The sequence below is a fragment of the Sapajus apella genome, unplaced genomic scaffold, assembly GCF_009761245.1.
Source record: "Sapajus apella isolate SASKATOON/1434 unplaced genomic scaffold, GSC_monkey_1.0 scaffold101, whole genome shotgun sequence".
Lineage (NCBI taxonomy): Eukaryota > Metazoa > Chordata > Mammalia > Primates > Cebidae > Sapajus > Sapajus apella.
In genome coordinates, this window is record NW_022437041.1 from 1,457,714 (window position 1) to 1,483,827 (window position 26,114).

At 44.9% G+C, this 26,114-nt stretch overlaps 1 protein-coding gene across 7 annotated transcripts in view; it reads left to right on the forward strand.

Annotated features, from left to right (window-relative positions):
* The first annotated feature begins 741 nt into the window (after positions 1–741).
* TBL1XR1 (TBL1X receptor 1) overlaps positions 742–26,114 on the forward strand; it is a 195,657-nt gene continuing 170,284 nt past the window's right edge. Inside the window, exon 1 of one of the 7 annotated variants that reach the window (XM_032258276.1) lies at positions 742–1,140. The gene's annotated coding sequence lies outside the window, so the exon portion shown is untranslated. Of the gene's footprint in view, positions 1,141–1,774; positions 1,917–21,076; positions 21,655–26,114 lie in introns of those variants that run through there. The other 6 variants (XM_032258280.1, XM_032258283.1, XM_032258281.1 and 3 more) reach the window with 6 other exon arrangements.

A 26,114-nucleotide genomic window follows, 5' to 3' on the forward strand; every position in this document is an offset into this window, starting at 1 on the left:
CACTTCCATTACAGGTTTGTGTTTAGTATCAGAAACCTTTTCTTGTGCGCGTGTTTTCTCTCCAGATCCCGTGTTCTGGATCACATTTGCAAAGTCGCTTATTGCAGATAAAGCACCTTTCCAGGTACGCTTCGGAGAACCATATGTATTTACGCACAAAGGTATGCACAGAGACTTTCACAACACACGTCCCTCCGCTGCCGCGCCGCGCTCCCGCACATGCCGCCGCGTGTGCGCCCAGCCCCCAGCGCCGCCGGGCCGCCCCCCGGACACGCGGGAGCCCGCGGCCTCCTTCCGAAACTTCGCCGGCGTTGCCACCGCGGCCGCGGCGCGGGCTCCCCGCCCCCCCCACCCGGGGCCCCGCGGCCCACACCGAGCACGCCCAGGCCGGCCCGCGGCGGCGGGGTGGGGGCGGGGCGGGGCGGGCGGCCGGGCCCCGAGGCGCCTCCGAGCGCCCGCGGGCTCGCCCGGTTTTTAAAAGAATGCGCCGCACACGCCCAGCCCCCAGCGCCGCCGGAGCGGGCAGGGAGGGAGGAGAGCGCGGCCGCCGGAGTCCCCCCCACCCCCCCCCCACGCCGCCGCCTCCCCCCACCGCGTCCGCGGCGCCCCTCCCCCGCCGGCCCCTCCCCCGCGCGCCCGCCCGGCGCAGGCCGCTCGGGTTTGTTTTGCTGCGCGGCCGCCGCCGCCGCCGCCGCGGGCCTCGCGAGCTCATTTGTGCCTGGCTGGTCCCCATTCCTCTCTCCCCAGTGTTGAGTGTCTGAGCCGTTGGCTGCTCCGAACCGTTTGGCTCTTTCCCTTAGTAACAGCTTTTACCTTCTGCCTCAATTCCTCTCCCGCTCGCGCCCTTCCCCCGCGCGCCGCCTCCCCCCGCCGCCGGCCGCGTGCGCCCCCGCCCCTCCCCCCGCGGCGGGAGCACCTCCGCTCGCCACCTGGGGACCCGCGCCGCGCTCCCCGCCCCCGCCCGCCCGGCGCCCATCCCCCGCGCCCTCCGCTCGCTGGGGTTATAATTGCCTCTCACCCCCCGGAGGGGTTATTTTGGGGGTGGTTGGAGGCGGTGGCGGCGGCGGCGGCGAGGAGGGGAATTTCCTTGTGCCTCCATTCCTGGGAGGGGGGAGCGGCGTTGGAGGCCACCGTTTCCAGGTAAGCGCTGGGGGCCGGACCCCGGAGTGGGGGCGGCCGCGGGCCTGGGCGGGGGGCGCGGGCCGGAGGCGGCCGGGGGCGCTGGGCCGCGGGGGGATGGGCGCGAGTGGAACATGCGTTTTCAACTTGGCCCTTGGGGGAACTGGGCTTGCGTGGGGGAGGGGAAGGCAGGGAGGGCACTTGGGGCGCCCCCATCCCCCCGTTTTCCTCTCAGGTTTCTTTGAAATGCTCACGTGCTTGCCCACCCCCTGCCCTTTCCTGGTCTCGGGGGATCCTCACCCTAATTATGCTGTCCCCGAAAATGTGCACCTCGGCCTTCTCCCCCTGTTCCACCCTTCGTGCATTTACACCCCCTTTTTGTGCGTGTGTGTATGGGGGGGAGGCTTTCAGGAAAGGATTTGCAGCAAATTGAATCAAGGAGCCATCATGAGGCCGACTCCTTTATAGCCTATTTTTAGCAGAGGAGAAGGAGCTTTTCCGTGCATGCTGTTTTGTGAAACCTCGGGCAGCAATGGAAACGTCCCCTCCCCGGGCGCGTCCCCGGCCCGGGCGCGGCGACCCCGGCCGGCGTGCGAGGGGCTGCGGGCGGCTGTTGGGGCCGCGCGTCCGGGGCGGGGGCGCCGGCCGGGGGAGGGGCGCGCGGCCGCCGGGCCTTGCTCCGGGACGTGTTTATTTGTAACTTGGTGCTTTTTACCGTCTTAAGGAGGTATTTGGTGGAGGCTCTTTGAAGTTCGGTTCAGGAGTGTAGAATTGGCAAAGTTATTGCCAGCTTCCTGGTAAGTTTTGGGTGGCACAGTCACGTTATTTTCTGACAGTGTAAAGGCCACGTTGTGAGGGTGGTTTCTCTGTCACTTCCTCTTTGCAACCGACTTAATTTTTTGAACAGAAGCAGACTTTTATTTACGTGGAATATTAATCTTAAATGGCAGCTCGAGGGAAGCCATGCGTGTGTTAACGTGTTCCGTATTTTTGGAAGTTCTTAATTTGCTGAAACAAGCATCACTTCGCAGTGGCAACCGGGATTCAGTTTAGGCTGTGAAAATGGTGTGTTTCGTGTAAAATTTGGGTTGTGGCTTTTAAAAAATGCTCTCTTTGTTAGGTTATCTAAGTGTCTCTGAGATAATTTGATGATTCCAAACGAGAAATGTTGGGACCTAGTTAAAAATTAGGTGTTCTCAGTGTCTGTAGTTTACTTAAAATCTTGGCCTGTGCGGGCACCGGGGGTGAGGAGCTCTCGTACCTATGTGATTTACAGTTGACTTAGGAAAGTTTACTATTCACTTTCTTGTTTCGCAAACAGAAACCTTATGCTGATCTCAACAAGCTTGTTAATAAAATGTGGTGGGTGAAAATGACAAGTTATTTTTAGTCTGAATTTGAAGACTGAATGGTTTTTCCATTCTCCACTTCATATAATTAAGTGATCTTCTACCCCCTCCTTTTTTCCTTAAAGGCTCCTTCACCAGCTTGGATAATAATAAGGCCCTCGTGGTGTTTTCATCCACTTACCTGCAACAACTTTGAATAAATAATTTCGATTACATATTGAAGATAAAATGAGTGACTGTTTGGGTTTTCCAGCCTGATTCATTTTCATTTTTATTAAAATAAGACCTATGCTACATGGATGTATTTTAGTAATCCTGACTTCCTAGGATTGTATGTTCTCACGGTTTTAATAAGTTTATAGTCTGGGGAAGTAGGGCAGCTTTGTCTCCCCGAAAACATGGTGTATGTTGGGTGGTATCATGGGAGTTGATGGCAAGCTTCCCAAATTGTTGCTGAGAGTTCTAGAAATAGTTAGCATTTACCTGTGGGGGAGGGGCTGCAGGAGGAAACTCAGCCTGAGAGCAGTTAGGCGTGTGATGTGTGATTGGGCTTCTTGCTCGTAAATCCAGGTTTTCTTGTTCGTTTGTAATATGATTTTCTTTTCACCCCTATCGTGCACTGAGATGTATGTAATCACAATCATTAAAGTCGTAATAACTCCTATTTTTTTTTTTTTTTTTGCCGTTTGAATTGTTAGAATCAGACCTACAGGACAAAATACTAAACTGTATGGGGCATGAAAACTATGTGCCTGGGAAAAGTTTTTCTTGCTGTTAAGGAACTTAATAAAGTGACATGTTAATGGCATAAAAATGGTTGCAAAGCTCACCAAATCAGTTTAGCTGTGGTTACTAATGTGGGTGACACTGGTGGTAAATGGAGTGAGTGGCCCCTTGCAGAGATATTTTTGCGTTAGTTGCTTCAAAGAAGTGTTCAGCATTTTAAAACGTATGTCCATGTTTTAATATCTGATATTAAATTTGCGTTGATATTTGTGTTCTGGACACCTAATTAAAGGTTTTGCATGATTACCGTGACACCAGCTTCCTGTGTATTAGGAGCCTTTCGAGCTAACATGTAGAAAGGGCAGAAGATAATATAAACATAGGGGCTACTGATAGAAGGAAATATGACTAGTAGACCTTTTGAACCTCAACCTGTTGATTAAATCCATCAGTTCATATATAGCAGTGCAGTATGTATACAACCCTGTCAGATGAGCAGCTGACACAGGAATCTCCCTTCTACAATTTGTAGCCAGTACTATTATAAAGAATTTCTGACTTGACATATTTTGATGAAGTTGGTTGAAATAATTTGTTGGGTTTGTTGAATTTTGGTGTCATTTATATAAAAAGAAAAGAAGAATATGAATGGTAGGAAGTCAGGGGAGAGATGGCAGAAACATTGGCACTCACTAGAACGTGTATTTTTCTAGTACACGTGAATTGGACTCATTTCACAAATAGCATTTACAGTATAAGTCACTGAAATGCAAAAAAGGAAAGCAGCGAACATGAGACATTTATACTTTGTGCTCAGACATTCTGGCAGAAGAGAAGGGCTAGGACCCTAAAGCTGTGGAGTGAAGAATTGCTGAGTGTCGTTCAGTTTAAGTACCGTCTCCTGCTCTGCCACCAACAGAAACTTGAAGTTAAAAAGAAAAGGCTCTATATAAGAGATCTGATCCTGGAGAGATTTGGCTATTTACCTCTCTGAGATTGGATTCTGTAAAGATACAGTTAATTGCCCTGTTACCCGAGAGCCAGGGGAGAGGAACTAGGTGCTGGGAGCTATCCTCTAGGAGGTGTGAGGTGCTTTCTCTGCCATTTATTCCCCAGGCTAATCCTATGAGGTAGTGTTGGGCTCTTTTTGTAGATGATGAAACAGGGGTGCAAAGAAGTTAATTCACTTGTGCAAGGCCACAAAATGATTAAATGAGCGCTAGGATTCAAACCTGGGTCTGTCTTAGATGACTGCATCTGCGGAATTTTCCCAGCTGTTTTGTTAGTCTTGATCTGTGCAGCTCTTCCAAAAACTTGTGTTTTTAATCAAGTTGATGAGGTACAGTTGAGCATCTCCACTAACTGGGTCAAGTGATTGCCTGGGTAAATGAAATTCACAGGACTCAAATCATTGTGCTGAACTCCCCAGCACCATTTACTAAGATGGGGTCTTGCCGCGTGCGGTGGTTCATGCCTATAATCTCAGCACTCTGGGAGGCTGAGGTGGGCGGATCACGAGGTCAAGATATGGAGACCGTCCTGGCCAATGTAGTGAAACACCCTATCTCTACTAAAAATACAAAAATTAGGTGGGCCCGGTGGTGTGCACCTGTAGTCCCAGCGACTTGGGAGGCTAAGGCAGGAGAATCGCTTGAACCTGGGAGGCGGAGTTGCAGTGAGTTGAGATCTTGCCACTTCACTCCAGCCTGGGGACAGAGCGAGAATCTATCTGTCTCAAAAAAAAAAAAAAAAAAAGAAAAAGAAAGGCTATCTTCTTGGGAGCTGCTGTATTTCCTACTTCAAGATTGGCAGTGGTGAAATAGCCTTTCTAAATACTGCCAATGGAGATTAAGTTCCATGCCTATACTTAATAAGCAATAGCAAATAATAGTATGTCTGACTCTCCTCCCAGTGTATCATCTTAAAAACTTATGTAAGAAAAATCATAAAAGCCCATTAAGGTCTTTGTGTTATAACATAGTGGTTATAGTGAGTTCAGACTCGCGTGGTATCCCTTATTAGTTGTGATGTTGGGGTAGTAGTTCCTCGTGTTTTATTTATTTATTTTTTATTTCGAGATGGGATTTCAGTCTTGCCTAGGCTGGAGTACAATGGCGTAATTGCAGCTTACTGCAACCTCTACCTCCCGACTGAAGCAGTTCTCCTGCTGCAGCCTCCCAAGTAGCTGGGATTACAGGCATGCACCACCATGTCTGACTAATTCTGTATTTTCAGTGGAGATGGGGTTTGTTTATTTGTTTGTTTGTTTCTTTCTCTTTCTTTTTTTAACAAACATACTAAGGAGGAGAGATCTAATGAAGTTGATGATCTACAGTTGAGGGCTTCTCTATGTTGGTCAGGCTGGTCTCAAACTCCCTACCTCAGGTGATCCACCCGCCTTGCCTTCCCAAAGTGCTGGGGTTACAGGCATGAGCCATTGCGCCCAGCCTATTTTTTTTATTTTTAAAAATTATATTTTTATTTTTTTGAGATGGCGTCTTGCTCCCTTGCCCAGGCTGGAGTGCAGTGGCGTGATCTCATTGGAACCTCTGCCTCCTGGGTTCAAGCAGTTCTCCTGCCTCAGCCTCCCGGGTAGCTGGGATTATGGGCACCCGCTACCACACCCAGCTAATTTATGTATTTTCACTAGAGATGGAGTTTCACCAGGCTGGTCTTGAACTGTTGACTTCAGGTAATCCGGCTGCCTCGGCTTCCCAAAGTATTGGGATTACAGGCGTGAGCCACCAAGCTTGACCCTCAACGTGTTCTAGTTTCTTCATATGTGTAAGGGGGGCAGCCAGCTTCTAGAGTGGAGAAGATTGAGTTAGTATGTGTGAGTTCCTTAGAACAATGGTTGACGCTCTGAGAACGATGGTTGACATTCTAAGCATCGTGTAAGTTGCCCCTGATTGGATTTTTGAAGTTCATTTCTTTGTGTTACATTTAATTTGCTTGTTTTTTACTTTAGTAGGGGCATAATGTCATAGAAAGCATTTGGTAGCTCCGTTTCCTGAGTTCCTGGTTAACCTGTTTGAAGTAAACTTAGTTTAGTTTTTTACTTTTAAAGTCGGGGTTTAAAGCTTACATAAACTATGAATGATGAGAATTTTAACACCGAGTGGGAGCAGTACTGAGTTACGCGATTGTTAGAGGTACAGTGGAGGGTATTTTGCATGCCTTTGTTGCTGTTCTGTCATCTGGGTTCTAAACTTACGTGCACCATTTGAAACATTTTTTAGCTCTTTCAATAGAAAGAGACCTCTTTCAAGGCTGGGTCCAGCAGAACTCAGGGTCTGCCTTTTAGGCTGTGTGATTACTATGGGTAGGTGGTTTTATTTTCTTTTCCCCCCTATCCCTGACCTTTTTTACCTGTGTGTTCTTTTCAATATTATCAGCTACTGTTGAGATAGTTGTCCTTGGAAGTTCTGTTCCTCTGTGAGCCTTGTCTTATTTCACTTCTCATTTTTTTTTTTTTGAGACGGAGTCTCACTCTGTTGCCCAAGCGCGGGAGTGAAGTGGAATGATCTCAGCTCACTGAAACCTCCGCCTCCCGGGTTCAAGCCATTCCCCGTCTCGACCTCTCGAATAGCTGGGACTACAGGTGCGTGCCACCACACCTGGCTAATTTTTGCATTTTTAGTAGGGATGGGATTTCACTGGGTTGGTCAGACTGGTCTTGAACTCCTGACCTCAGTTGATCCACCCGCCTTGGCCTCCCGAAGTGCTGGGATTACAGGCGTGAGCCACTGTGCCTGACTCACTTCCCATTTGTAACCATACTTTAGCAGTAGTGTATACTTCACTAATAGTCAAAGTTCTATATGTCGGGACTGACAGGTGCTCTGACAAGTACTTGTGACAGTCTGAGTGCTGATGCCCTGAATTGAGCAGTGAGAAAACTGAGGTTCAGGTAGTAGGGGACAGGGCAGGAATTTAGGCCACGTTTGTGTGAATTCTGGGCCAGTGTTGTTACCTGCCAGTCTGCCTTCTCAGTGAATGAATGAATGGTTGTAGGTCTGGGTTATTAAGTTTTTATTTGGTTGCCCTGAGCAACCTTTCTTATTCATTTTATCTTCTGTAACTACTGACAGTGTAATTTATTTAAAGTACTGGTTTCATCTTGTCAGTTCCCCTGCTGGAGAACCCATAATGGATTCTCTTTGCCAACTGGATTGAATTTATATGCTTCAGTCTGGCTTTTTAAGAAGGTTCCATTCTACCTATTCAGCTTTATTTCCCACTCTTCCCCAACTGGGATTCTTCCTGCCTCTCAAATACTGTGGTTTTTGCCATACTCACTACTTTGCTTTTGTGCATGCGGTTCTTGCCTTTGTCCTTTTAATAGCCTAGTTTCAGTCCTCCTCCTTCCATGAGTCCTTTTCTGGCCGTCCTGACTCAGGATATTCTGAGACTCCGTTGCATTTAATGAAGACCACAAATCCCATAACTGTTTATTGTTTTGTTGCCCCAACTGCAATGTTACATCTCTTGAAGGGGCGGGTCTTTTTCCTTCTAGCATATGGCAGAGTTCTTAGTACCATTTTCATGTTAAAATGGATTGTTGCTACAAGGGCCTGTGTTAAAATGGGAGCAGTGACAGCCCTGTTGCACTGTTGTTAATGTGGCAGAATCTTTTTGAGTTAGACCTTCAAGATTTAGGTGTACCATAGTCACATTTAACTGTTCATTTGAATTTGAATGCTGCCAGAGTTGACAAGGAAGGAAAACTGGTCGATCCTTAAGAGTCAGATGAAAATGGACAGTTTTGCCCTTTTATTTCTAGAATCGTAGCCACAGTATTGGGGGGAAACCTAGTCTAGTTAGGAATCGTGTCACACTAAGTTGATATTATCTGGTTATATATGTGTCAGGTATAATGATGCTTAAGATTTTGGACTTTGTTTTTTTTTTTCCCCTTAATTTTTTTTTTTTTTTAATTGAGGCGGGGTTTCACCATATTGGTCAGGCTGGTCTCGAACTCCTGACCTCGTGATCCACCCGCCTCAGCCTCCCAAAGTGCTGGGATTACAGGCGTGAGCCACTGCGCCCTGCTTGGACTTCATTTTCTTAATCTGCTAGGTTTTCTGCTCATTATTTCCTCAGTAGTGTACCTAAGTTAAAATGGTGTTTTAGCTCTCACTGTTTTACAGCATTCTGACCACACTGGAGTTTCATTTGAACCATTACTATTAATGTATTAACATTCAGTATAGGGTATATCTATTATACAATGTAAATGGGTTTAATCTACCAGAAGAATGTCATCTTAACCATCTCCCTTCAGTAAGTTTTTATGGTAAGACTGCTGTATTGGTTCCAGCCAGCCAGGGTAATTGACTATAAAGGCAACTAATTTGGTGTTACATCCTTTTGAAATTTTTAATTTTTTTTTCTCTTTTGAGACGGAGTCTCTCTCTGTCGCCCAGACTGGAGTACAGTGGCACCATGTCGAGTCATGGCAACCTCCGCCTCCTGGGTTCAAGTGATTCTCCTGCCTCAGCCTACTTGTAGTTGGGATTACAGGTGCCCGTCACTACACCTGGCTAATTTTTGTGTTTTTAGTAGAGGTGGGGTTTCTCTCTGTTGGCCAGGCTGGTTTAGAACCTCTGACCTCGGATGATCCACCTGCCTTGGCCTCCCAAAGTGCTGTGATTACAGTTGTGAGTCACTGCGTCCGGCCAGTAATCCTTTCTCTCTTTTTTTTTTTTTTTTTGTTTTTGAGACAGAGTTTCACTCTTGTTGCCCAGGCTGGAGTGCCATGGCACGATCTCAGCTCACTGCAGCCTCCACGTACGGGGTTCACTCGATTCTCCTGCCTCAGCCTCCCGAGTAGCTGGGATTACAGGCATGTGCCACCATGCCCGCTAATTTTGTATTATTAGTAGAGATGGGGTTTCTCCTTGTTGTTCAGCCTGGTCTTGAATTCCTGATCTCAGGTGATCCACCTGCTCTCTCAGCCTCCCAAAGTGTTGGAATTATAGGCGTGAGCCACTGTGCCCGCCCCCACTTTTTTAAATAGATGTTTAAAATTTTTAAATACCTTAAAATGGTGGATTTTTTTTTTTTTTCACCTTTTAACAAACTAGATATCAGTCTATTTGATATCTTCAGTATTTTGTCTGAGATCAGGTGTATAAATAAGTGTCTTTTCCCCCACTACCTGTTTCTCTTTTCATTGTGTCTTTTCAGCACAGTGGAGAGCAGGACATTGTAAAGAAAGAATCAGTGACTCAGTTTTTGAGTGAATGCTTAACGTTTTTTGTTCTTAAGTTTGCATCTGCCTGAATGGGGTAGCTTTTTAACCTGCATCTAATATTAAGCAAACAAGTATTTTTAAACCAATTCTTTGTAAAGCCATGGTTGCATGAGTAAATCAGTTTCTATAAATGTCTGTTAAGATGATCAGATGAAATGTTATCTGAAGTTCTTTTATTTGTTCAAATACTTGAATTGAGTATACGAGATACTTCAATTCCTTTATTAAGATTCTAGGATTTTTTTTTTTTTTTTTTTTAGACGGAGTCTCTCTCTGACGCCCAGGTTGGAGTGCAGCAGCATGATCTTGGCTCACTGCAACCTCTGCCTCCTAGGTTCAAGCAATTTTCTGCCTCACTCTCCCAAGTAGCTGAGATTACAGGCACCCGCCACCACGCCCGGCTAATTTATGTAATTTTAGTAGAGATGGGGTTTCACCGTCCTGGCCAGGCTGAGTCTTGAACTCCTGACCTTGTAATCCACCTGCCTCGGCCTCCCAAAGTGCTGGGATTACAGGCATGAGCCACTGAGCCCAGCAGATTCTTTTTTTTTTTTTTTTTTTTTTTTTTTTGAGACGGAGTCTCACTCTGTTGCCCAGGCTGGAGTGCATTGGCGTTATCTTGGCTCACTGCAACCTCTGCCACCCAGGTTCAAGGGATTCTCCTTGCCTCCCGAATAGCTGGGATTACAGGTATCTGCCACCATGCCTGGGTAATTTTTTGTGGTTTTAGTAGAGATGCGGTTTTACCATCTTGCCCAGGCTGGTCTTGAACTCCTGACCTTGTGATCCACCTACCCAGCCTCATAAAGTGCTGTGTACAGGGGTGAGCCACCGCGTCTGGCCTTTTTTAAATTTGGAGATGGAATCTCACTCTGTCATCCAGGCTGGAGTGCAATAGCGTCATATCAACTCACTGCAACCTCCGCCTCCTGGTTCAGGCGATTCTCCCTGCCATAGCCTCCCAAGCAGCCGGGATTACAGCTGCCTGCCACCACATCTGGCTAATTTTTGTATTTTTAGTAGAGATTTTCGCCATGTTGTCCAATAGTAGAGACGGGGGTTCACTGTGTTGCCAGGCTGATCTTGAACTCCTGACTTCAAGGGATCCACCTGCCTCAGCCTCCCAAAATGCTGGGATTGTAGGCGTGAGCCACCTCGCCTGGCCAGGATTCTGTCATTTAACTTTATCACTTCTGAGAGGGATCTACGTGGAAAATTTTCTTAGAAGTATTTAAGTACTAAAAATCTACAGCCTTAATGAGATTAATAGTTTGGAAAGTATGTGACATGAGCGTAAGAAAACACCTTGCCAGATGTGGTTGGTAATAACATGTTTTGGTGGTTACCTTCAGCTGTGAATAGAACACAGTTTATGAGTTAGGGAGAGGTATTCTATTCTTTTTCTTTAATTTGAACAGGCTAATAGGGAAGAGTATATACTAATCATGTTACATTTCTATTTAGTGGCTGTCATATGTTATTAACTCACAGTATAAGGCAATTGAGACATCTACTTTGGATTTCTGAAATAAGGTAATGAGAATAGATAATGAAAGAATTTATTTAAATTTTTTTTTTTTTTTTTTTTTTTTTTTTTTTAAATTAAGGCAGGATTTCACCACGTTGGCCAGGCTGGTCTCGAACTCCTGGCCTCGGGTGATCCTCCTGCCTTGGCCTCCCAAAGTGCAGGGATTACAGGTGTGAGCCACCGAACCCGGCTAAGAATGAATTTCTTTATCTTTTTTTTTCTTTTTCTGCAATTATCTTTTTATGAGGTAGAACTTATCAAAAATGTAAGGATTTTAGATACTGTTTGTAGCTGTTAGCTATGTTCTTTGGCACTCATTTATATAAAAATGTAATATGATACATGCTTAAAAATTTTCCCCTAGTAAAATGATGGGTTTTCTTTAAATTACCCTTCTCTGTCATCTTTAGTAACTGATATGCATTTGTAAAATCATAGACTGGGGTTAGGAGTGCAGTCTGTTACTGTATTGTGTTCCTGTGCAAAAAAACCCCAGTTGTGTCATGGGAATGCATCTTTGACTTCAGACTTCCTTGTGTCCTGCTAGCAGAGGTTACCAGTTTTGACACCTGGTGAGAGATGTCTTTGTGCGTGACTTGTTCCTTTATTTATTTGTTTGAGACAGGGCCTTGCTCTGTCACCCAGGCTGGAGTGCAGTGGTGTGATCCTGGCTCACTTCAGCCTCAACCTTCTGGGTTCAAGCCATCTTCCCACTTCAGCCTCCTGAGTAGCTAGGACTACAGATGAGCCGCACCATGCCCAGCCAATTTTTTTATTTTTAATTTTTTGTAGAGACAGGATCTCAATATGTCGCCCAGGCTGGTCTCAAACTCCTGGGCTAAAGCAGTCCTCCCGCCTCCCAAAATGTTGGGATTATTTGTGTGAGCTGCTATGCCCAGCCAATGATTCTTTTATGTATTTGTTTAGATTTGGTGTTTGTGACTTTCTTGTTAATATTTAAAGGACCTTCTCAAAGATACATTTAAGTGAAAATACAAAGGGTCAGAAAATACTGTATGGTTGGCTGCTGTTTCATTTGTTTGTTTTGAGACAGAGTCTCGCTTTGTCACCTAGTCTGGTGTGCAATGGCTTGATCTTGGCTCACTGCAGCCTCCGCCTCCTAGGTCTAAATGATACTCCTGCCTCAGCCTCCCGAGTAGTTGGGATTACAGGCTCGTGCCGTAGAAACGGGGTTTCACCATGTTGGCCAGGCTGGTCTTGAACTGCTGACCGGAAGTGATCTACACTCCTTGGCCTTCCAAAGTGCTGGGATTACTGGCGTGAGCCACCGTGCCTGCCTGGTTGGCTGCTATTTTAACTTAAGGGATGGAATACCGGAGAGGAGGCCACATACAATACCGTGTGTACGAGTATGTGTGTATTTATATATGCTGCTTGTGTGTGCTTACAATCACTCTACAAAGCTGGAGCAGAGACTGGTAACTGGCTTTGGGGTGGGCAGATTATGTGGTCAGATGTGGGAGAGACTTATTTTCACGTGTAACCTTTTTGAACTGTTTGAATATGTTCGCATTCCCATTTTGAAAAATAATGATTGAAAAATTGAGGCATCTGGTTAAGCTTTTAAAATCTTTGAATTTGGATAGGATGATCTTTTAATACTTTGAATTTGGATAGGATGGTTAAAAGGGGGAAACATTATCTTCTCCCGTGCTTTTCAGTCAGTTCTTAGAGCTGGAACTATATACTTCTGTAAACACTTATTTTCATTTTTCAGAGTTGATAGCAGAGTTAGAGTAGTTGTATGATTAATAAGTGTTGTTTCTGTTTCATGACTGGGTTATTAGACCGGTGTTGAACTGGTGATTGGTTTATTGACAGTCTTGCTCTGTCTCGTCCAGGCTGGGGTGCAGTGGCACGATATCAGCTCACTGCAGCTTCCGCCTCCCAGGTTTAAGTGATTTTCCTGCCTCAGCCTCCTGAGTACTGGAACTACAGGGGTGTACCACCACACATGGCTGATTTTTTTTTTTTTTTTTTTTTTTTTAAAAAGATGGGGTTTCACCTGTTGGTCAGGCTGGTCTTGAACTCCCGACCTCAGATGATCCGCCCGCCTTGGCCTCTAAAGTGCTTGGATTACAGGCATGAGCCACCACACCCAGCTAATTTTGTATTTTTAGTAGAGACAGGGTTTTGCCAAGGGTGAAACCTTGGCAGGGTTGGCCAAGCTGGTCTCGAACTCCGGACTTAAGGTGATCCACTGGCCTCAGCCTCCCAAAATGCTGAGATTACAGGCGTGAGCCACTGCGCCTGCCTATACAGGCTTGATACTTAGAAAATAAATTAGTACAAATTTTAGGAGGTTTTGCCTGTCCAGAAGTGTATCCATTTTGTATTATTTTAAAGGTATTGCTTTGCCAAGGGTTTGGACATTAGGTGAATATTTGGGTTCATTTTTTTGAGACGGAATTTTGGTCTTATTGTCCAGGCTGTAGTGCGGTGGTGTAATCTCAGCTCACTGCAGCCTCCACCTCCCGGGTTCAAGTGATTCTCCTCCCTCAGCCTCCAAAGTAGCTGTGCCCAGCTAATTTTGTATTTTTAGAAGAGACGGGGTTTCTCCATGTTGGTCAAACTGGTCTCAAACTCCCAAACTCAGGTGATCCACCTGCCTCGGCCTCCCAAAGTGCTGGAATTACAGGCCTGAGCCACCACGCCTGACCCATGGTAGTTGATTTAATAATTATGATAGTCTTTGGCACAATGGGATTTGTGGAACTATGGCTTCTGATATTGCACAGATCCTCTGATGACTTAATAACTTATATGTATGTGTTATTGATGGCAAGGTGACAGATGGTTGGATTTTAATGCTATTTTTGGTTGCAGTTGGTGTCATTTGTAATTGTGTCACTTGCAGGTTTTCATTGGTTAGTTAACTGTAAAGGCGTTTGTCTTCTAGTTGTGCTCATTTTCATTTTTAACTGGAACAACCTCGAGAAAGGGAGCACCGGTTTTTGTGCACATAATTCACTGCACTGTGACTTGACACTAGCCTTCCTTTGAGGGAAGTGGCCCTCTTAGCAGTAACAAGAGACTAGGTAGGAGAGTCTGCCTCTCATTTCTGGCAGGGAACTCCCAGGATGTTACTGTGGTGAGGAGTTGGAGCCAGACATACCTGGATGGTTTGAATCCTGTCCCTTGTACTTACCAATTATGTGACTTTGGACTTTGGTAGCCGTCCTAGTTGGTTTCCACATCTGAAAATTGGTAATAAAGGATTTTTTTTTTTTTTTTGGAGAGGGAGCCTCCCTCTAACCGAGGCTGGAGTGCAGTGGAGCCATCTTGGCTCACTGCAACCTCTGCCTCCCCAGTTCAAGTGAGAGTAAAGCATAATTAATACTTTTTTCTTTCTCTTTTTTTTTTTTTTGAGACAAAGTCTCACTCTGTTGCCCAGGCTGGAGTGTAGTGACGTGATTTCGGCTCACTGCAACTTCTGCCTCCCGGGTTCAAGCAATTCCCTGCCTTAGCCTCCCAAGTAGCTCTGATTACAGGTGTGAGCCACCGCGCTGTGCCGGGTAGAACTTTTTTCATAAAGCAGTTGTGAGGATTGCAATGGGAAGGCATGTAAAGCAGGTAACATAGGGCCTGGCAAATAGGAAATAATAGATGCCAGCTACTACTTGGTGGCCTTTGTTAGCTGCAGTGGCAACATCTGTAGAGAGAGGCAGCATACCCCTCCTGACATCTTATTTTGTAAACCTGTCATTGCTTACTGTGGCAACAGCAGAGATGAGTTGGTTAGACTTTTCAGTTCGGAAGGCTAGCACTGCATTTGGTGACTTCTGTTACTCTAGGATGAGAATGCATGCTGTGGAGCTTTGTTATGTGTCTGGTAAGTATTTTTTTTTTTTTTTTTTTTTTTTTTTTTGAGACTGAGTTTTGCTCTTGTTCCCCAGGCTGGAGGGCAGTGGTGCGATCTCACCTCAACCTCTGCCTCCCTGGTTCAAGTGCTGGGATTACCAGTGTGAGCCACCACACCTGGCTAATTTTTGTATTTTTAGTAGCGACGGCGGTTCACCATATTGGCCAGGCTGGTCTCGAACTCCTGACCTCAAGTGATCCACTCGCCTTTGCCTTCCAAAGTCCTCGGATTACAGGAGTGAGCCACTGTGCCCCATGGATTAGATGTTTCAAGAAAAACAACAGCAAAAAAGATAACGTACCTTTTTTTTTTTTTTTTTTTTCAGATGGAGTCTGCTCTTGTTGCCTAGACTGGAGTGCAATAGTGCAATCTTGGTTCATCGTAACCTCCATTGCCTCCCGGGTTCAAGCGATTCTTCTCCCCCAGCCTTCCAAGTATCTGGGATTACAGGCACCCACCACCACACCCGGCCAATTTTTATATTTTTAGTGGAGACACAGTTTCTCCGTGTTGGTCAGGTCGGTCTCAAAACTCTCAACCTCAGGTGATCTACCCGCCTCGGACTCCCAAAAGTGCTGAGAGTACAGGCGTGAGCAATTGCGCCTGGCCTGTACTTTTTTCTTTCTTTCTTTTTCAATTCTGTTCCAATGCAAGATACTTTTCTTAAAAATAAAGTTTTTGGCAGGGTGCGATGGCTCATGCCTGTAATCCCAGCACTTTGGAGGCTGAGGCGGGTGGGTCACTTGAGGTCAGGAGTTTGAGACCAGCATGACCAACATGGTGAAACCCCGTCTCTACTAAAAATACAAAAAATCAGCAGGGTGTGGTGGTGGGCACCTGTAATCACAGCTGTTAGGGAGACCGAGGCACGAAAATGGCTTGAACCTGAGAAGCGGAGGTTGCAGTGAGCCAAGATGGGGCTTTGCCCTCCAGCCTGGGCAAAAGAGCGAAAATCTGTCTCAAAAAAAAAATTTTCTTTTTTAAGCTTTCTGGAGTAGAATCCCTACTTTATCTTGAGGCAGTACTGTTCCCGTCGTCAGTGGCTAATGCTCTGATCAGTCACTTCAAATAAACGTGTTAAATTTTACACAAACATTAGCATGGATTCTCACTAAAAATCCATATGGCACAACACAGGATATGTATTCGTGCAGAAATAACTGAAAAATTTTCAGGAACTTGTTTTAATGCATATGCATTTTCTGTACTCTTTATTTTTCATTTAAAAACATGCTTTTAATGGACATTATTTAATTTTATTAAGTTAATTTAGAAAATACTCATTCAAAGGATTATAGAATTGTACTTTTCTACTTTTATGGACTTAGAATTAGTACTCAGAATGAGAAACATTGACATTCTGAATGACGGAGCACGGATTGGTGGCTAATGTCTTTAGGTAGTATTCTGAAGCTATATGAGGATTCTGAAGTTCTGGTGCCTCAATTTTGTAGGCATACATAAGAAGTAAGTTGCAGGCCGGGCACAGTGGCTCAAGCCTGTAATCCCAGCACTTTGGGAAGGCGAGGTGGGCAGATCACAAGGTCAAGAGATCGAGACCATCCAGGCCAACATGGTGAAACGCTGTCTCTACTAAAAAATACAAAAAATTAGTTGGGCATGGTGATGCGCGTCTGTAGTCCCAGCTACTTGGGAGGCTGAGGCAGGAGAATTGCTTGAACCTGGGAGGCGGAAGTTGTAGTGAGCCAAGATCGCAGTACTGCACTCCAGCCTGGCGCCTGGTGACAGAGTGAGACTCTGTCTCAAAAAAAAGAAAAAGAAGATACCAAATGATAAAGAATTTTCGTTGCTCTTAAATGCACATATGAGTTTTTTTGGAGGGAAAATCTGAACTGCTCTAGTTTTTTTGTTAAGACAGAGTCTTGCTCTGTTACCAGGCTGGAGTGCAGTGGTTTGATCTTGGCTCACTGCAATATCTGTCTCTCCCGGCTCAAGCGATTCTCCTGTCTCAGCCTCCTGAGTAGCTGGGGTTACAGGTGCCCGCCACTGTGCCCAGCTAATTTTTGTATTTTTTAGTAGAGATGTGGTTTTACCATGTTGGCCAGGCTGGTCTTGAACTCCTGACCTCAGATGATCCGCACATCTGGGCCTCCCAAAGTGCTGGGATTGTAGGCGTGAGCCACCGCTCCCGTCCTAGCTCTAGCTGTTAAGAACCCTGAATGCTTCTCATAAAGGACTGTAATTACAAAGAGAAGAATGACCATTATATGAAGTTTCTTACATCCCATTTGAGATGAAGTTTGTATAGTTGTTTTATATTGTTTTAAACAAAAGTTTACGTGCCATAGCGCGCTGCCTGCATGAAGTTAAACTATTTGATTGAAGATTAACTGTCTTTCTGTGACAATCTTAAATTAACATCCTGGCCTCTGATGACCACTAGTCATCTGTTTCTAGCCCAGGTCGCCCATCTTGATCCTCAGCATCTGGTATAGTGCCTGGCACTCTTCAGCCTTTCTCTTCTTAAGTTGAATCCCATGAGGCTCTTTCTGAGGTTTAGGTTTGCTAGTACAGTAGACCCTTGTTGCTTTTGTGAGTGATTCACATATATAAAAGTGGAAAGGAGATACATCCAGTTTCACACATTAGTTGTCCTTTGGACTTACTGCTGTAAGAATGCTTCTCTTTTTGAGACAGGGTCTTAACTGTTACCTGGGCTGGAGTGCAGTGGCATATGGTCGTGGCTTGCTGCGTCCCCAACCTCCCCGGGCTCAGATGATCCCCTGACCTCAGCCTCCTCAGTACCTGGGACTACAGGTACACACCACCTTGCTGATTTTTGTGGTTTTTGGTAGAGATGGGGGTCTCACTATGTTGCCCAGGCTGGTCTTGCCCTCCTGGGCTCAAGCGACCCTCCTGCTTTTGGCTTTCCAAAGTGCTGGGATTACAGGCATGAGCCACTGGGACTGGCTGTGCTGTAAGAATTTTGAGGGTCTGCTTGATAACCTAGCACCCTGCTCTTTGTTTTTTTGTCAGCTGCAGAATCCTTTTGGCTTCATAACAGTATAGAACTTGCTAGGAGAAACAAGGAAGATACTCAAAACATGGGTAAAAGATTTAGAGACCTCGGCCTGACCATAGCAGTTAAACCTGAATTGGGGTGTTGTTTGGACTTGCCCACTTCTTCCTCATATTTACGTACTCTGCAGTCTCTTTCCCCTTGGTCATGGTTTTTTGCCTCCTAATGTGAACCTTTACCTTGAACTACTGGCATATGATTCTTGCCTGGCTTTTTTTTTCTGATCTGTGGTCTTGCATGCCCAGTCCATACATCTACTGCTGCCCTTCTCTTTGACTGTGGTTTTTCCTCAGAGGTCAAAGGTTGTGTACACTCTATGCCCTTTGTCTCTTTAAACCAGTCATTGTTACACAATGGATTCTGCGGCCCCGATTGGCTCTTTCTGACCTCCTCCTCTGCACATCTGCTATCACAGTCTAGCATGGGGACATCTTGTATTTTCCTGTGTTTTCTGCTGTTGAATGTAGGCTGTCAGGGGTGTTCTTTTTTTTGTTTTTTTTTTTTTTTTAAGACCGAGTCTCGCTCTGTCGCCCAGGCTGGAGTATGGTGTCGTGATCTTGGCTCACTGTAACCTCCACCTCCCAGGTTCAGGCAGTTCTCCTGCCTCAGCCTCCCGAGTAGCTGGGATTACAGGCCTGTTCCGCCACGCCCGGCTAATTTTTGTATTATTACTAGAGATGGGGTTTCACCATGTTGGCCAGGCTGGTCTCAAACTCTTGACCTCAGGTGATCCACCCGCCTCGGACTCCCAGAGCGCTGGGATTACACCTGAGCCAGGTCAGATTTTCATTTAATGACAATGGGTTGGAACAAGACAGAGTGGGAAAATAGAGGAGGTTCAGGATTGGAAGAAGTAGGAGTAGGTGATGGTAATATCGAGTTGTCAGAGTGAGCCTGGGGTAACATCCTCCACTTCTAGCTACCTGATGAAAATATCCAGGATAGTGGGTCTGGGGCCGGTGTGTAATCCCAGCACTTTGGGAGGCCGAGGTGGATGGATCACCTGAGGTCAGGAGTTCAAGACCAGCCTGAGCAACATAGTGAAACCTTGTCTCTACTAAAAATACAAAAAATTAGCTGGGCATGGTGGCGGGCATCTGTAAACACAGCTACTCGGGAGGCTGAGGCAGGAGAATCACTTGAACCCAGAGGCGGAGGTTGCAATGAGCTGAGATAGCACCATTGCACTCTAGCCTGGGCAACAAGAGCAAGACTCCACCTCAAAAAGAAAAGAAAAGAAAATATCCAGTGTGATCTGAGATCTTGGATATTTTAGCGACATTTAGTTGGGACAGGGTCTTCGTAGATTTGTGTTATCATTTGGAGCCTTCTAAAGTAGAAGATGACCCCTTGTCTTTGAGCTACTTTCTAGAAACTAGAATTTATTGTCAGAATATAGGATTTTCGGTTTTTAAACTTTGAACTTAAAATGATTGTAGCAATATTTGAGTGATATTCTAAAAAATACTTTAAAAGTTTTAAAAATTCATCAGCACATTTAAAAAATAACTCCAAGGATAGTAACATTTAAATGATTAACATTTTCATTTTCCTCTGAATGTTGTTAAAACAGACAAAGCACTATTAATGGGCGAGGGGGGAGAATGAGTGTATTTTATGGGCTTTTCGCCTTTTTACCCTTTGTTTACTTGTCTGCAGATTAAAGTAGGTACTTTCATCTTTTGTATCTCTGGGTTCTGTTTCTTGTCGTGGGTTATGTTTTTTCTCTCTCTCTCTCTCTCCCTCTCTCTCCTTCTCCCCCTCCCTCCTTCCCTCCCCCCCCTCTCTTTTTGGTGACTGAGTCTTGCTCTGTCTCCAGGCTGGAGTGCGGTGGTGCTGACTGCAAACTCCGCCTCCTGGGTTCAAGTGCTTCCCCTGCCTCAGCCTCCCGAGTAGCTGGGACTACAGCTACTGGTAGTAGCTTGCGCCACCGTCACACCTGGCTAATTTCTTGTATTTTATCAGAGACCGGGTTTCACCATGTTGGCCAGGATGGTCTCAAACTCCTGACCTCGGGATTCCTTCCTCCCAAAGTGCTGGGATTACAGGCGGGAGCCACCAGCCCGGCCTGCAGTGGGTATGTGTTCTAGTTTGTTGCGCCTCTGTTTGGTTTGTGTGTCAGATATGCTGGTGAATCTGGCTACCTTATTTTATGTAGCCTCATTTGCCTTTTCTTGTGTTTTCTTCCAGATGACTCACGTATATTTTGCTAGTAGATACATTGGTTGGTTGGCTCCTTTATTCTGACAAATCAGCATAGAAGTGACTTTTCACAAGTGAAAACTGGTAATGACAGGAACCATAACAGCATACTAATGGTCTTTTGGTTAATATGGTGAATGCACGTAGTAGAATTTAAAGGTCTTGGTTTGAAGCCCTCCCAAGAGTATTTGCAAGTTTGAGGTTAGGTTGTGGGAGGTGGCGGTAATCTTTGGATACATTTTACTTGCCTCTCTTGAGCTTCAGTTCCCATATTTGCAAAATGCCATGACTTATCTCTTAAGAACTTAATTAGAATAAAAGAGATACCATGAGTTAAAAGAATACTTGGTTGTGCTCCAGCATGTGTGTGTATCTGGAATAGGCTCATGTAATTGGTAAATAGGGGAATTAGTCAGTATACCAAGGAAATTGCTCTGGTTCATGCATGATTTTCCCCAGCCTATTCATGTTTTGCATCAGGTAACAATAGTCGAGCTCAAAGTACACTAAGAGCTCAAACTGTGCTAAGAGCTGAAGGAAACAAGCGGTGGTGGTCACTTGTGAATTCTTCCTTTTGGCTCAGTTTAGCCACGTTCCAGTCCTTGAAACAAGTGCCGTGGTGCGATCTCGGCTCACCCCAATCTCTGCTTCCCTGTATAAAGTGTGTACCTGTATAAAGTGAAGTTTTCCAGGAATGCATAGTTGTTTTATAGAAAACACAAGAGGCGGGGTGCGGTGGCTCACACTGGTAATCCCAGCACTTTGGGAGACTGAGATGGGTCGATCACCTCAGGTCAGGGGTTCGAGACCAGCCTGGCCAACATGGTGAAAACCTGTTTCTACTAAAAATACAAAAAATTAGCTGGGCGCGCTTGTAATCCCAGCTACTTGGGAGGCTGAGACAGGAGGCAGAGGTTGCAAGTGAGCTGAGATGGCGCCATTGCACTCCAGCTTGGGCAACAAGGGTGAAACTCTGTCTCAAAAAAAAATACACCGAAGAAACATATATATTTAATCTAGTACTACATTAGATGCCCAGTAAATGTTTCCTTCTCTTTCCTGTTCCTTAAGAAGTTTTGATCACACACAGCATAAAGTTCAAACATCTTAGCCTATGAGGGTCCCTCCTCCCCCACTTCTGCCATGTGATCTGGCCCCTGGCCACCTCACAAACCTTATCTTGTTTCACCTTGTTCACTGTGCCCAGCCATTCAGCTCCACACCCACTGAACAAGCTTATTCCTGTCTCAGCATCTTAATCGCTTTGTTCTTTGCCTCATACTCTGTCCTGAGATTGTTATATAGCTGACTCTTGTATTCCATTCATTCTCAGTTCCATTGCCAACACCTCAGAGAGGTTGCACCGAAATTACTGCCCACCCCCAGCAATTTTCAGCTGTAAGACCCCTATTCTCCACATTGTAATTTTCTCTCTGATCTTTGATTTTTTTTTTTTAAACTTCCTTCCAGAATTTAAAGTCCATGAGAACAGGGATGGGCTCTGTCTTATGTGTCATTCTGTCTGCAGCTACCTAGAACAGGACCTGGCAGGTTCATAATAAATATTCTAGTGGATTGTTGTCTTAGGTATGTTTTCATGATTAGCTGTTAGTCTTAAACTGGTTCATCTTTATAATTAGAATACTGGAAATAATTGAAAAGGTCAGCATTTAGGGGAGGGTCAGAAGAGGTTTTACTGAATGTTTAAATTTGGAAGCCCAGGGACATATGTGAGTGCCACATGCTTTTCTTGGAGGACTGTTAAAGATGGCAGCTGAGTCAAATAATAGCAAGAACAGGTAAATAGATAATTGATGGACCAAGCTGAAAATGTGCTTTATACTGATAATCATAAATGTTAGACTTTGAGAAGTTAATGTTTTCTTTTTACTTATTTATTTTTGAGATGGAGTTTCATTCTTGTCGCCCAGGCTGGAGTGCAGTGGTGCCATCTGTGCTCACTGCAACCTCCACCTCCTGGGTTCAAGTGATTCTCTTGCCTCAGCCTTCTGAGTAGCTGGGATTATAGGCTCGCGTCACCATGCCCAGTTAATTTTTGTATTTTTAGTAGAGACAGGGTTTCACTGTGTTGGTCTGGCTGATCTCAAACTCCTGACCTAGTGATGCTCCCACCTTGGCTTCCCAAAGTGCTGGGATTACAGGTGTGAGCCACCTCGCCTGGCTGTGTTTTGTTTTTCTTAAAGATACATATTTCATCATTCAGGGTATATTCAGGGTATGTACTCTCATTTATGTCTAAATCTAGTTTCAGGTTTAAGAGATTTTTGTAGTTTTTAATTATATTTACCTGTGATCATTTTTTTTTTTCCCCCGAGATGGAGTGTCACTCTGTCGCCCAAGCTGGAGTGAAGTGGTGTGATCTCAGCTCACTGCAACCTCCACCTGCTGGGTTCAAGTGGGTCTCTTGTCTCAGCCTCCCAAGTAGCTGGGATTACAGGCATGTGCCACCACACCCAGCTCATTTTTTTGTATTTTACCATGTTGTTGAGGCTGGTCTCGAACTCCTGACCTCAGGTGATTTGCCCACCTCGGCCTCCCAAAGTGCTGGGATTATAGGGGTGAGCCACTGCGCCCTGCCAGGACTTTTTTTTTTTTTTTTTTTTTTTTTAAGACAGTCTTGCTCTGTTACCCAGGCTGGAGTGTAGTGGGAGGATATCGGCTCACTGCAACTTCTGCTCCGCCCCCTGGGTTCAAGCAGTTCTCTGACTCAGCCTCTCGAGTAGCTAGGATTACAGGCACCCACCACCACACCCAGCTAATTTTTATATTTTTAGTAGGGACAGCGTTTCACCATCTTGGCCAGGCTGGTCTTGAGCCCTTTGACCTCCAACTACCTCGGCCTCTTAAACTGTTGGGATTGCAGGCATAAGCCACCGTGCCTGGCCCAGGATTATGTTTTAACCTTGGATGTGTAGTGTGTGAAGGGTGAGGTGAGGGTTTGGAAGGGAGGCGCCTCAGCTCTGGTAAGTTGAGCTGCTAGTGTCGTAGGTGTGAATGATGCCACCGTAATTCTGGGAGTATTGAAAACTGGACTAGTTCATGTTTCTGAATTCTGCAGAAAAGCAATTAGAGATTTGGGAGAGAATGGTATTGAAAAGAGCTAAGCAGGTCTCCTTCCTGGCTTGCTACTGCTCCTCTTTTCTGGGGAACAGGAGTATAAAGACTGGGAGTTTGTTGGGATGGGGAATTAATTTGCTATCTGAATAGCTAATGGACAAGCTAAAGCACGAGGGTGTGGAATGGGAAGTTGCTATTGAGAACGAGGAATCCTTTGTTTTTCATCATGGCCTTAACCACGGGGTAAATAAGTCAGATGCTTATTTGAGAATAGGCACGTGAAAAATAGATCGCTATGATGTAAGTGGATCATGAAGTTGCTAGTGCATGTACTTTTTGAATTTTAGGTTAGTCGCTTTTTCGTATACTTTCACAACATTTCGAAAGATTTTACGTTAATATAAAAGTCATTAGAATCTCTGATAACATTGGCGCATTAATCTGGATTAAGTAATGTATAATTGATTATAATTTAAAAATATTAACTATTTTGAAGTAATTTTAGACTTACAGAAAGTAAGTTGCAAAGATAGTACAAAGTTCCAGTGTACCTCACTCTGCTTCCTCAGTGTTAGTCTTCCCTAACCAGGTGTATTTATCAAACCTAGGAAATGAACATTGATGCGATACTAAACTATGGGTTTTATTTGTATTTCCCCGGCTTTTCTCGCGAATGTCTTTTTTTCTGTTCAGTGTTCAGCCCAGGCTCTCACTTGCATTTAGTTGTCTCTCTAGTCCCCTGACCTGTGACAGTTCCTCCTCAGTCTTTCCCCTTTTTCATGACCTTGACAGTTTTGAAGAGTACTGGTTTGTCTGACACTTGCAATGATGAGACTGAGGTTGTAGGTAGAATACCGTAGAGTTGATGTCCTTGTTTTATAACGTCGTATCAAACAGGAGGTACTTACTGGTATATCTTAATTTTGATGATGTTAATCTTATCTCTTTGTTAAGGTAATGTATGCCAAGTTCCTTTGCTCTGAAATGACTGTTTTTCACTTCTCAAACCGCTCATTAGAAGTGAGTCTACTAAAAATCTAGCCCTCATGCAAGGCAAAGGGACACTGCGTTCCTCATACCAGAGGGAGAAGCATGGAAAAATTTGTGGACATGTTGGAAAATCATGGTAATTAGGAAATACGTTGAAAGCACTGTGGTAATTAAGGAATATTTTGGGGAGATACTTTGAGGCTGTGGAAATAGCCTTTTTTCCTTGAAAGTTTTGTCCAATAATTTTCGCATTCATCCTTGGATCTTGTCTGGAGTAATACTTACTGCGGCTCTTCTCTCCTCACCTCCCCTCCTCCTTTCTTCCTCTCCTCTCTTTTCTCTTCTCCTTGAGACAAGGGGTCTTGCCTTGTCACTCAGGCTGGAGTGCAGTGGCAATCTTGGCTCACTAACCTTTAACTCTTGGGCTCATGTGACCCTCCTGCCCTGGCCTCCCAAAATGCTGGGATTAGAGCCATGAGCCGCTGCACCTGGCCAACTACTGTGGTTTTCTAATGGTGTGATTTTCTGGTTCCCTCATTTCTTTCTACATGCATTAATTGGATTTATTTTTCTTTACAGGAGATTAGTTCCTTTTCTCCTGTTTATTATTCACTCATTTCATGACTTATGTCAGTGTGGACTTGGGGCTATTTTTGTTGTTTGGGTTATATATATATATTTTTTTTTTAAGAAAATAGGGTTTGTATTAAGCTAAAGCTGGCTTATAATTTAACGTTACTGCTACTTGCTTTGTTCCTCCGATTGTTCTGCCTTTGGCTACTGGCACCTCTTTCAGGCTGACCTCGTGGGCCCTTTCAGCACGCCCTGTCCTTTGATTTTTAAGCAATTTCTTACTTTCTGACATAACAGCTTGCTCCAGACTCAGTCATTGTATTTTTCTTTCCTAGCCCTAGAGTCGGCCATTTCTCCAAAAAGCCTTGGATTTCTTTTGTTGGAATCACAATAAACTTTTATTCTAATTCAGGAAGTAATATTTTCATATAGGTTTTATAAGGTATCAATATTTGCTTGTACAAGATTGTGTAATAGTTTTTTCTTAAGGCTTTTGGACCACAGTTATTCACTCAGCAGACTTCAAAAAGGTGTTTGTTACATGCTGGCATTGTTAGAACTAGGGATTCCGGGACAGGTAAGACATGATCATTGGCTGGGCATGGTGGCTCATGCCTGCAGTTGTGGCACTTTGGGAGGCAGAGGTGGGTGGATCACTTGAGCTCATGAGTTTGAGACTAGGCTGGGCAACATGGCAAAACCCCATCTCTACAAAAAATACAAAAATTAGCTGGGCATAGAGCTACTTCGGGGGCAGAGGCGGAAAGATTGCTTCAGCTGGAGAAGTGATCTCAGCTCACTGCTGTCTCCACAACACTGTACTCCAGCCTGAATGACACAGTGAGACCTTGTCTCAAAAAAACCGAAAACAAACAAAAAACCATTGATCTTAAGGACTTTAGAATGTAGATGTGAGAAAGATTTTTTTTCCCTGCCCCCATTCGATTTCAGTGAGTGCCTATTACATGCCAGGCACTGTGCCATATGTCAACAGGAAATAAGAGCTGGGTAAGCATACATAGCACAGTCTTCATTGCTAGCTATGGGGTTGAGTGGAGGCGTGGGGGAAGAAGGACATTCCAAGAAGAGGAATATTAGCAGCAGGGACAGTAATCTATGAATTAGGTCTAGAGATAAGTATGTGTGTGTGGGATGGTTGCCGTGGGAGTTGGAGGCCGTGGCGGCAGGATCCCAAGTCATGAGGCTTGTGGATAAGCCAAGCTTTGGAAAGTTGAGGGACCTAGTGAAGGAATTTGAGTGGGACTGCAGTGTAATCAGATAATCCTGGCAGCACCTTGGAGAATGCATTGGGATTCAGGAGGCTATTGTCATGTTAGAGGTGAGAAGTGAAAGTCTTAACTAGGGACAGT